Source organism: Cyrtonyx montezumae, unplaced genomic scaffold, assembly GCF_038088225.1.
Source record: "Cyrtonyx montezumae isolate F1298 unplaced genomic scaffold, pur_monq_1.0 scaffold_3, whole genome shotgun sequence".
Lineage (NCBI taxonomy): Eukaryota > Metazoa > Chordata > Aves > Galliformes > Odontophoridae > Cyrtonyx > Cyrtonyx montezumae.
The window spans coordinates 112,457,047-112,469,223 of NW_027072034.1; positions in this window are offsets into that span (position 1 = coordinate 112,457,047).

Here is a 12,177-nt window from a genome sequence, read left to right on the forward strand (position 1 = left end):
CAGATCTCTATTAGTAGAAGGAAGATATGTCTGTTCTTGACACTATCCATTATGGGACCCCTCATTCTGTGTTCACAGACTTTCTTTTGCCATTTCATCTCCACTTCATAGAGAGTAGCCACCACTGCTTGTTTTTAGCAAGTAATTTTTCCATCTTCTAGATGATACTCTGTGGTCCTGGGGCTAAGAGGTTTCTAGGACCTTCTGCAGCAGAGGTGGATTGCGAGCAGGAAATGTTCAAGGGCCATGTTGGCCCCCTCAGCATTTCTTTTAGCCTGAGGGCACATCATCTCTCTGCTTCTCGCATCCTATTTTCTCCTCCTGCTGTCATCTTGCCTTGAGAACAATGTCTTCTGTGCCAGTTGTCCTTGGCTCTGTTGACCCGGAACAACAAGGCTTGGGGGAGGGAGAAAGAAGAGAGCATCTCAGTCTCGAGTCCTTTCAGGTGTTGTGAACACTTAGGTGCTATGACTCCTTGTCGACATCACCTGAGAGATGGGGATGTTGCTCAGTCTAGAGTGTAATTTTCTGGCAGAAGACCTCCAGATGAGTCCCAGCACCCTCATCTTGGCTCTTCAGAGCTTGCTGCGGTGTAACTGGCTGTTCTCATTCTGACTTGGAGTTGTGGTTGTTTGTTTGCTTATTGTTTTGTTTTTACTCCTTGGGGGGTCTTTCTCGCATTCTTCTGTCACAGCTTCACATATTTCCTCCCCTAGAGCTGTTTGTCAAGAAAAGTCTGGAATTGCTCTCTTTCTTGGTCTCTGAGATCAAATCCAAATTTGGCAATGTTTAAAAGGGAAATGTGACAGACCCTACATGTCAAGCTGGGGTCAGGGATGGGGTCAGTTTGATGAGTTTCCCTCCAGCCAGATATACATCAGTTGGAGATATGTGGAGCCTGTTATTTCTGTACAAGTACTGGAAAAATAGACTATGTGGAGACTTTTAGATAGGGAGTGTGAATGGAGTAGGTATATGGGCAGAGCTGGTGAGCTGCTGTGTCTCAAACAGTGGAAATGCTGGAGCAGTAGAGGAATAGGAACGTGCAGGAATGAGTGGGTTCTGTTTTCCTTCATGAAGAGCCCAAGGAATTTGCAGAGGGAGAGTGAGAAATGTGGATGGGAAGAGCTAAGGCTTTTCCTGGCTTGGAGAGTTACGTATGGAAAGTAAGTGAAAGGAAACATAATTTATGCTTGAGCTGTTGAGAGAAAATGAGGATGCAAGAAGGAGCTGGGTCACACTGCAGGTTGGAGAACAGGTGGTAGGAAAAAATATCTTACTAGAAATTTGCAAGGCTGTGATCTCTGGGCCACAGTTGGTCTGGGGAATTCAGAGTCACGATGAGTAGTAAGGTCAGTGGAAACCATAAGTTTAGGTTGAAGATAAGGGGTTTGTGGTAGACAAAGGCAGGCTGAATTAAGTCTGTGTGACAGAATTGATGCTGGAAAAAAAATTGTTAGGTTCTTCTACCAGAAGCTACAGTGATACACTTGCTTAAACGTTTTTACTAGGGAGGAGAGGATGGAGAGACGAACACATAAACTTACAGATAATTGTGCTGCACCATATATAGCATCCATCCATCCACGGAGTGGAAAGAGAGCCTTCATTTCATTTGACCAAGCAAAAGTGACCACTACAACTTCAGGATTGACATTTCACAACAAAAACTGTTAACGAGCAGTAAATACAGCAGAAGACCTCCCGAAAATATCAATATTAACCTCAAAAGATGCAAAAATGCAATGTGTATGTGGTCATTGTAAAGCAGATAGACACTGCCCTGTTTGTGAATTTGCTGCTAACTATAATAAAAATGCCTTTAGCTGTGGGTGAATGGGATTTCTTTTCTCTCTTGGTTTCCCTTCACTTTTGCTAATCAATGTTGATTCTTGTGAAGCATCACTAACTCTTAGTATAACAGTTGTGCGTGGCTATTGTGTGCGCTATTTCTAGGTCTGATGTGGTGCTGAATGGCTTCAGTGTGGGGGCTGAAACTGGAAATGTTGGAGTTCATGTTGCATTTGAAGCATCAGGCATAAAATGCAGAACAGTGTGCCTAGGAAAGACCACTTACAAGGTTAAGATAATACTTTTCAGTGCTATTGTCAGCAGAGAGGTATCAGGCTGCAAGGATTGGAAGATATTAGATGTGTTAGGAATGCTGGTAGGTTATAACAAGAAACAACTGTCATTTCTTGGAACTGAGTTAAATACATTGCTGCAAGTCTCTGGATGCAAATGTCAGGGGAGGTAGCAGAAGAGGTAAGGGAGCTTTCTTGGACAGTGTTGTGAAACAGGGAGAGGGCAGGATGACATATCTGGTATGGACACAAACAGAGTAATGCAGCTTTTTCTGCCCTCTCTAGTTTCTGCAACCACTTGGGCCTGTGGATATTTCTTTTAAGTGAACTCAGTCATTGATGGCCCTTCTAGCTAAGGCTGCTGGTAGGGTGGCATCCCTCTTCACCGTGACAGAAGTGATCACTGGATAACACTTGGTTCACAATCATTTTGATATCTGATTCCTCTATGTTGTCCGTGCCTATGGCCTCTGAACAGTCCCTGCCCATGGAGATCCAGTTGCTGCTTGTAATCATACATCCCTATGGCTCTGATATGCTTCCCATGCTACTTCCCCTTCTTCCCCCATTACCTTCAGACTCCTTAAATCCTCACATATACTCACCCTTGTGAGGTTATACGCTGATGCCAGCAAAAAGCACTGGTCTTCCTATCCACTACTAGCTCCTCTTACCCCTCTCTTCTCCATCTGGTGCTAGGGTAGAGCTTGTGCCTTGTTCATCCAGCTAGTTCTGGCACCAAACCGGGCTGGTATGGGAGCGAGAGGGCTGTGCCCACGTTGGATGTGTGTTTCTTTGCTGGTAAGGGGCATCCGAAGCAGGCACCCTTTCCTCCTTTTATCAGGCTGCTCTCATTTATTACACCATCTGTTTTCCCAGTGCCAGAGATGATGCTGGGGATATGTGACTTGGGGCACTCAGGCAGAAACTGGCCTGCACAAGGCCGGCCATGTGTTTGCCTCCTAGCAATGCAGCGGTCAGCAGCAAATTCTTTGCCGCCGCCTCCTCTCAGTATGAGAAGAGAGCAAGCGTGGGCCTGGGTGTGCAGGAGACACAAAGAGATAAAATACGTGAAGGAGCAGGGGGAGGCACGGGGTGGAGATGGACTGGGGTACATATGTGTCTGCTAGGGAGAACTGTGTGAAGGAGGGACAGACAGACAGATGGGCAGAGTAGGAGAGAAGGCAAGAGGAATGGATTGTCAGGAGGGAAAAACAGAGGTGGGGTAAGGGGAGACAAAGAAATGGACTGGCTGAGGGACAGTGAGAGCAAGGCTGTGAAGAAAGGGCAGGCAGAGAGAGTTGGCTGATATATAGTGAGAAGAGAGACGTGTGTCAGCTAGGTACTCTGGTAATAGGTAGCTGGATAACTACAGAGTCAGAGATGAAGCAATTGCTTGTGTGTGTGTCTGTGTGTTTGTGTATGTCTGTGTAGGGCGGGGCTGAGTGAATGACAGAGGGAGAACAGCCGTAAGGAGAGTGGAAAGAGATAAAGCAGAGCTATAAGAAAGAGCAGAAGAACAAAGCTAGAGATAAAATGTGGGAAAAAGAGATGTGGGAAGCCCTCGGAGTGCAAACAAGAATGGAGATTTGTTGGGGGGAGAGGAGGGAAGCTCATGAGATGAGGGGAAGCTAACAGTGCTAGTATTTGTGTTTGGGACTGAGGTTCTCTGACTTAGACCTGAGGGAGGATAAAAGGCAGAAATATGAGCATGACTCCGTAGGAATAAAAAGAAGCATTTTCTTGTACACAGGGCTCACTGCCAATGCACAGAGACCCAGTGGACCTGGGAATGTAAATGCCACTGTTCTAGTGCAGGGTGTTTCCTGCTTGCTGAACTGCAATGTACCTGAGCATCTGCAACCTGTGGACTGCCTATTTCCAGTGTACCTGCTTGACTGCTAGGAGCTGTTTATGTTGGCAGGTCAGACATTTATTTATCGTTTTATTCTCGTTCCTCTTGTACTTTTTCCTCACAGTGTACTCCCAATGAAAAAAGAGATGTGAAACAAAAAAACAACCAGTGCCCAAATTCATGGGCACCTTCTTAATTCTTCTGCCTCATGTTATAGATGCCACTTTGCTTTGCTGCCTGACTCTGCCACCACCCCTCTCTTTGACCATTTCTTTTTTCTTCTGGCCTTTGCTGTGTTGTTTTTTTCATCTCCTTCTTCATGTCTTCCTCCAACATCCTGTCATTTCAGTTTTATACTCTTCCCTCTAACTTCACCCCCCTTTCTCTGTTATGTTCTAGGCTTCTAGGTTATGTGCCTCCCCTTGTTGTTTCAGCTTCTTCCAGTTGCCCTGTTTTTTTTTCTTCTGCTCCTTTTAATCTCTCCCTGGTTCCATCATCCCCTCCTTGCCCGTGCCTGTCTGCCTGCTTTCTCTCACTCACTGTCTGTCTCTTTGGAACTGGGTTGTGAATTCTGTCGGCATCAGAGTGGGACAAACTGTAAAACTGCAGTTCCCGGAGGGCCAGGTTGTGATCATTTTATTTTTACAATGTCCTTGGATGTATAAAGGTGTTTGTTTGAGGGGGAGGAGCAGTGCATGTGCTCCATGTGGGAGAATAGAGGGGAGTGCGGGCCAGAACGAATGAAGCTTGAAACTAATATAGGTCAGTTTGCAGAGAAAGTCCCAGTGGTCTGTGAAACAGAGAAGTGGTTTGACAGTTCAGACTGGTTACTGGAAAGATGGCAACTGAACAGTTTTATCCAAATGACGCAAGCAACCTGGAAAACTGTCCTGTGAAAGAGTGCAGGAGTGGCGAGCATGGGAGGAGAGCCAAGCCCTGCACAGACTCTGCTCATGTCCAGCCACCTCCTTAACACAGGGAATAACCGACCTGAAATTCCATGTTTCTGCCTCTGAGCTGTCTTCTCCTATGTGTATCCCTCTGACCCCTACGTGGAATGGGGAACATGGTTGAGATATGCCTCACTGTGCCCCCTGCCAGACCTGCTCACCAGGTCAGAGCTGGAAACAATGGAGCAAAGAGATCAATGGAGCACCAAGGAGGACTGTACCCCCAAACCCCTGGGTTTGCCTAACCTCTGCTGAGGATGGTGCCACAAAGGAACCTCACTCTGCCAGCAGAGAGATGTCACCAAGGCTCTGACCTTAGCCTGGTCAAGCTAGAAGCACCAAATGCTCTCCCTGGCACTGCTGGAAGTTAATTTGCATTGCATAAGGGTCCTCACTTGCCATGATTTTCCACAGACTGTAAACTCTGCTCTTAGACCTTTCCCAGAAAATTTCACAAGTGGCTACTAGCTGCAGTGAAAGATTGAAAGTGGCAAATCCTGATGAGTAACTTCTGATTTCGTTTCTATTAAAAATTTTTTGTTGATATAAGAGTCATCTGTTTAGATGGCATTTAGATATCAGAACAGACATCCAGATTTTCAGAGTCATTTGGAGCCTCTTCATCTCAGTAAAAATCTATGTGAGAATCTGACTGCTCAGCATAACTGAAAATCAGGACAGTTCTTCAATGTCTAAACATGAAGTTGGAAGCCTAAATACACATGTGTTTTGGTTTCCTTTTAAAATAGACCCCGTTCCCAAGGAAGGGAATGTCACCTCTCTACAGCTTCTGTTCATGTACACTTTTCTGTGCATGCCATAATGCTCTGGTCTAGCATCTGACTGTCTTAACTCAATGTGTTTAACCTAATTCCTCTATAGGAGCTCACTCTGTGGATCATAAACAATTATGAAGGTAATACAAAACCAAATCCTAGGAATTCATATGATGGCTCTGTGACCACAATACACCAGCTAGCTTTCATTGAAACAGTGTCTGAAGTACATGTACATCTCATGAGATGCCTCCCTGACGATAAGATGCTACAAAAAGAAATCCTCCTTGTTTTAAAATGAGTCTGTTATCATTAATGTCAGTGGAACCCAGTGATTATGAATTTTCTAAGATTCCCCACTCACTGAGCTCTCAATTAGCTGGGATACATGTTTCTCTTGATTTGTCCCTCTGAAAAGTCAGAGGGGCGATATAATCTATCCCAGAGGCTAACCATTTTTCTTAATTTGCTCAGTATGTTCTTTCAAGAGTCCTTTTTTAATTGTTTTTGGTTTTTTTTTTACTGAGCATCAGAGAAATTAGAAGCTCAATATTCCTTCCCTGATACCCTAAACTATGTGACAGATGAAGAGCTAAGGATGCCCTAAAGAAGACAATTGGTTTTATAGCTCCTTTGTGGAAGGATTACCTGTGTTGTTACCTCTGGACCTAGAAGAGCAGGTTTGTCACATATAGAAAGGCACAGCAATGCCTCTGTGGCTGTTGAGGACCAGAGGCAAAAGCTGCTTTTCAGGCTGGACTGTGGCTTTAAATGATAATACTGAATAGATGAGGCTGCATAGGATCCTCTTTGTCCTCATCTGTGACCTTTACACTGGAAGAAAGTCTGATATCAGAGAACACTGATCAAGGTCAACATGAAGCATCCTCACTGTAGGCCTCACCTTTCCTCCAGCGTTTATCACTGTGCTGATATTTCCAGGAAGCTTCCAAAAACCTCCAATTCAGGAAAAAAGAAATCCAACAACTTCTCTTTCTCACCTTATTCTTTACAGTTCTCTGATTACTGCTATGTTTATATGAAAACAGCCTTTTTTCTTCTTTTAAGAGTCAAACCGCAGCTGCTGCGTATTTCCTCACTGTAAATTTATATACCTATTTGTCAAGAAATCATGGCTTTTTTAACCCATGGATTCTGAGCAATAGAGACCATCCCTGACCATGAGAGGTGGATCTGGTGTGAGTTCTGGTTATAGTTAATTAATGGATGGGCAACAGATTTATTATGAACGAGACCAAGTTGTTTGTGCCCATGTTTCATGTAGTTCCAGTAAGATGCATTGCTCCATGATCTATTCTGTAGACCTTTCCCTTGTGTCTTAAAGCAGATTCTAATCACAAAGACTGTGCTATATTCTTTTTACTAACTTCTTGCGAGGAATGTATGGATCAGCTTGGGTTTTTTCTACTCTTGTTTGTATCCTTTAGCTCTGCTTTTCAGGCATTTGTTTAATCAGGTATCAAGGCTCTGTAGCTCTTTGTCCCGTTTCCCGGAATATGCTTCCAGGTCTGAAAGTAAATGCATGTCTGTGAGAACTATGCATGCCTGATTTTGCATATGAATAGGAAAACAAAAAAGATTTAGATGGAGAATCTGAGGATACAACAACGGAGTAGGAATGCCATATGAATAAGCAGGTCTTAAACTGGATTTCTATGGGACAAAGTTTTTCAAGGAGTAAAGGTGTGTAGAGGAATGCATTTATTTACACACGGGATGGACCAGCATAAAGGTAGCCTTGAATTATAGATCAAGTGTAAAATAGTGTTCACTCTGGACTGGAAAATTATGAGGGGCAGCATCTGACAGAGGAGGATAGTGTCTTTAGTTTAACACAGGCAAATGCATGGAATAGACATTCTGATAAGGTGGGGAATTTTCCTGCAACTAATTTTCTGCTTTAGTCTTATTCAGTAAGTTTGCATGTGTTTGCATATCTATCCTCATTGAGAATACTCTACTAAATACTGTAATTCCAACTAGAGTGATTGGTTAGCAGCCTGCCCTCTGTTACAGTTAATGGGTTGCAGGCATTGATTTATTTTTTTTTTCTATTCCTATTGATTAGGAGGCTGCTGTCCACACAAACCTCAGCACAGCATGGAAAGGGGAAGAGAGGCAAAACAGTTCTCATCCCAGCAATTCATCATGGCGGAAAATTCATGCTGGGAGTCCTGATCTTCTCTCACTATCTCTTTCAAGTAGAGAAGGAAACCTTTTCCTTTTTGAAGAATTCAATTCACAAGGCACATGAGATGATTTATTTTTCATCCTGCTACTTGAGGTAGCAAACATTTCAAAGGTTACCATTCAATGGAAAAAAAGGTTGTGTGAGACAAAGGAGTCTTGCAGTGGAAGCACAGGTGCTTTAGCTTCAAGACTCAATGTGCAGCAGATTTCTTGGACAACCATTGGTACTAAATTCACTTATGACAATACTCAGATCTCACTAACATCAGTGCATAGACTTTGGCTTTGGTGGGGTTTGTGATTTCAGTGCCTCAGAACCTCCACAAAGGAATTGAAGTGTTACTTTATAAATCATTTGGGTATTTTTATATTTTTTTTCAGTGTTTGTCTTAGATGTAGGATATATGTCAGAAATGGAGGGAATTACATACTACAGTTTTATGCTCTCACGCTCGGTCAACTTGTATCAAATATAGTTTTTTTTATGCATTCTTGGGATAGCCCCAGCATCACTTTTGCACAGAGACCCCCTCCATTTATTTGTGAGACTTCTGTACCATGTCTCCCTTCCTTTTTTTTTTTTTCTTCTGATCATAGTTTTATGTTAGAGATTAATTCCATATAGAATACAAGTATGTTAACACTGTCTTTTATGTTGATCCTCAAGTTAAAAGACCTGAAGCTAAGGAGAGAGGACTCCTGATGATTTCTACATCTGTATTTATCTCTCTATCATCTCCACATGTGATTCTCTGACAAAACACAAATTTTCTTCTTTCTTTGGTTTGCTTGTTTGTAAAATCAGTCTAAGAAAATCACCAACATGCAGATATGATGTAAATAATGTTATGGGTCCCTCAGCTTTGGATGCTGGTGATGACTGCTCTGATCACCCTCTCTGCTTGTCTAAACACACAGATATGGTGTTTTTTTTTCCAACTGTCTCTAATGAAACTTCTTAAATTTTCATTCCGTTTCTGGATCATATCTCACTTCTATCTTTCTGCCCCATTGGTTTTCAGTTTTATAATCATCACTCTAACCCCAATTTATTTTTCCTAACATCCCCTCTGCTGGTGCATCTGTCTATTAACACCTCTGCTCTGCCTGCAAATACAACCGCGTCAACTCCATCTCTTTTACATCTCATTATAGCAGCTCCTTCTGAGATGGCCTGCCCAGTATGAAGATTCCTAGGCACCAAATAGCTGTCTGATTTTATCCTGGGCCAAAAATCTCCACTGCAGCACTTGACCCACAGGCACTCTATTCAGCTCCATTACCATGCCATGGAGTTGCTTCCGACTTCATGCCCTTCATATCCCTTCCTGTAGCTTTCTCCTGCCCCTTTCTTTCCTACAGCACTGCCCCTTCTCTCCACAAATAGCAGCACTCTTGGTTTGCCATTGGAAGCAGACTTCCTGCGGCTCCCTGTCTCATCAGCTTCTCATTTCAAGTAATTTAAAATGTAATTTAAAATCTCTCTATTTCCTCCAGACTATTAATTTCTCTCTCCTTACTCTTCTATAGATGTCATTCTGTGTTGCGCTATTCAGTAGGATGCGACTGTTGCAAAATTCTGCCACAGTGTTTTTAATCTGTATTCTTGTTTTGTATTATCATTTTTAATGATTCTTTGTAGGAAGGACGAAATCTCAGCGCATCATCTAGACATAGCACAAGCAGTCACACAGGACATTCTGGCATTTGCATTGCTTTTGTTCCGTTCTTCTCCAGTGGCATTTAGAACAACTGTAGAGGGATTATTGTGAATGGTTTAAGAGGATATAAGTAGGGTAGCAGGAAGAGAATTATTTCTGAAAATTGGGAAGTGTGAGGCAGGAAGTCACCTTTAGTACTGATCTTGAGACATAACAAGCCATTGCAGGACCCACTGCTCTTGGCCAGAGATTAAAGAACTCATTGTTCTGCAGACCTGGCCTTCTTATACTGGCAGTTTCTTTGGGGAGAATGTGTCCCTATCCTGTTGATGGAATCATTTGAAATCAAGCTTGTAAAATCTGTAGAAATACATAATAAAGGCAACAGTTACAGATTAGTTTGAGGGCCACTGTTTTGGCCCAGCTTCTGCTTTGTCCTCTGAAATTGTCTGAATTAGTTAAATATAAAGATAATTTGTCAGATTCAGCAGTATTTTTCTAGTTATAGATGAAGTCTGTGATTTCTCTCTGTGTCGGGATGCCTTGCAAGTTCCAGTCTACAATTTCTGCAGTGACTGTTTACTCACTCTACTTGTCTCACTCTACTCAGATACCAACAGAAGCTACCAAAAGACAGCTCCCATTTGTACAACCCCACACACCCTCAATCTGAAGGGATGTTCCAATTTATCAAAGTAAAATAAACACTTAACTACGTGGGCTGCACAAGGGAGCCCTCAGTGAAAATATACCTTCTCTCCCTGTCCTCATTGAATGACCCTGCTGTTTGAGCATTTGTGAGGTTCAATAAGGCCTGAGTCCTTTCTGCTTCCACTCACTCCATACAGTTTGCTTTGTGATTTTGAGAGCACAAAGTAACTGAGGAGCCTACTTTGCTTGGACAGATTTCCAGGGTGTCTTTCCCTTCCATGTACTCTGTGTTGATGCCTGATGGATTTTAGTGCCAACATAGTCTGCCGAAACTTTTCCTCTTCAGAGTCTTCCAGGTTCCTGGCTCAGATTTTCTGCCTTCCTTTGAATAATAGGACCTCAGTGGTGGGATGGACTTGGAGAGTAATGACCACCAACACAAAAAGAAATGTCTCAGAACCGCCAGAATGGCACATTCATCCCTTATGCTTCCTTCTTTCAGCAGGAAGCACTCAGGAGTGGAGGTGAAGTCCTAGGGTGATCTTTTTTAGCTTCCCTGGCTAAAAAACCTCAGAGAACCTCCTCCTCATCACAAGCCACCTCTGTAGAGCCATAATCTCCCACCGTCTTAGGGATATTCTCTCTATCTTTCCACCCTTCATTTGAACCAAGACCAACAGTTCAGAGAGTCTGCCCAAAAGCTACCTTGCTCGCCACTTTTCCACCAGGCTGAACTACACAGCCCACAAGGGCCACGTCCTTCCTTACCCATCCTCAGCTGTTTGACAACTCCATGAGTGCAGAGAGAAAAAAAAAAAAGAAAGAAAAAAAAAACAAACAGCTTTTCCAAGAGAAAAGAAGGCCAGGACTCCCCCAAATGAGGCTAGGAACTGTGGTTGTCCCCCAGCAATGTACTGGTGGGCTCAGCCTGCAACGTCTGCACTGTCACCTGCCTCATCCCCCATCCCTTCTGCCTCCCCAGGACCTGCTGGTAGCAATCTGCATACGGTTGATGCCACACACCATCCGTGCTTGCTGGTAAACACCCCATCATGTTCTCAGCTCCCTGCCGAACAGAAGAATTGCTCAGCTGCCTCTCCTGCCCCCTCCTCGCCTGCCACTTGCCATAGAGCCCTTCATGTCCAACAGTCCTGGGGGAGATAGTCCTGTAATGGCAGTCCCAGGCTGCACCCGGAGAAGGACAATGGAGGAGAGAAATGGAGTTACAAAATTACAGTAATGCTGAAGCCCTCCAACTGGTTCAACTACCCGACACCCCCCCCCCCTCATCCCCTTAATTCCTCTGGAAGAGCAGTGAACCTAATGCAGCCCTTCTGGTCTCTCATTCACCGAACAATGAATCTGATCAGAGAGAAACAAAATCGGAAGCATCATGAATTAGATGATTTCTTTTCTTTACGATTGCTGCATTAATGAGCAGCTACATGTATAGAACGAGGAGGTGACTAATATAATTAACCTGATGTAATGACACTGCCGAGGAAGGGAGAGACAGTTATGACATGCTAAGATGTTAGCATTGCACAATTTTATATACGTTCTCGGTACTATCAGGTTGTGTCTGACACAGAAACTTAAGCAGTGATAGATTTCAGTCTGCATCCATTCACTTCATGCATCTTTCAGTGGAAAATGAGGATCAAAAGGTGGGATACTGTCCAAGGTTGAAGGAGAGGAATTCAGTTTGGCAGTCCCTTTCCTTAGCAAAATCACAGTAATAACAAGAAATCGACCTTTCTCGTGCAGAATCTTCCCAAAATGTCTGCTTCTTGAAGCAAGCGATGGGATTTCACAGAAAGCTATGAAGAGAAAGTCAAAACGCAGGGATTCACACAACATTGGTCAGGGGGAGACAGAGGGACGGAAAACGAGCAACACCAAAACATATGCAACTTGCAGCAAAGCCGAGAAGAGTGAGAAGCGAGCACTTAAAAATAATAACGACCACAAAAATGAGATTAATAAACG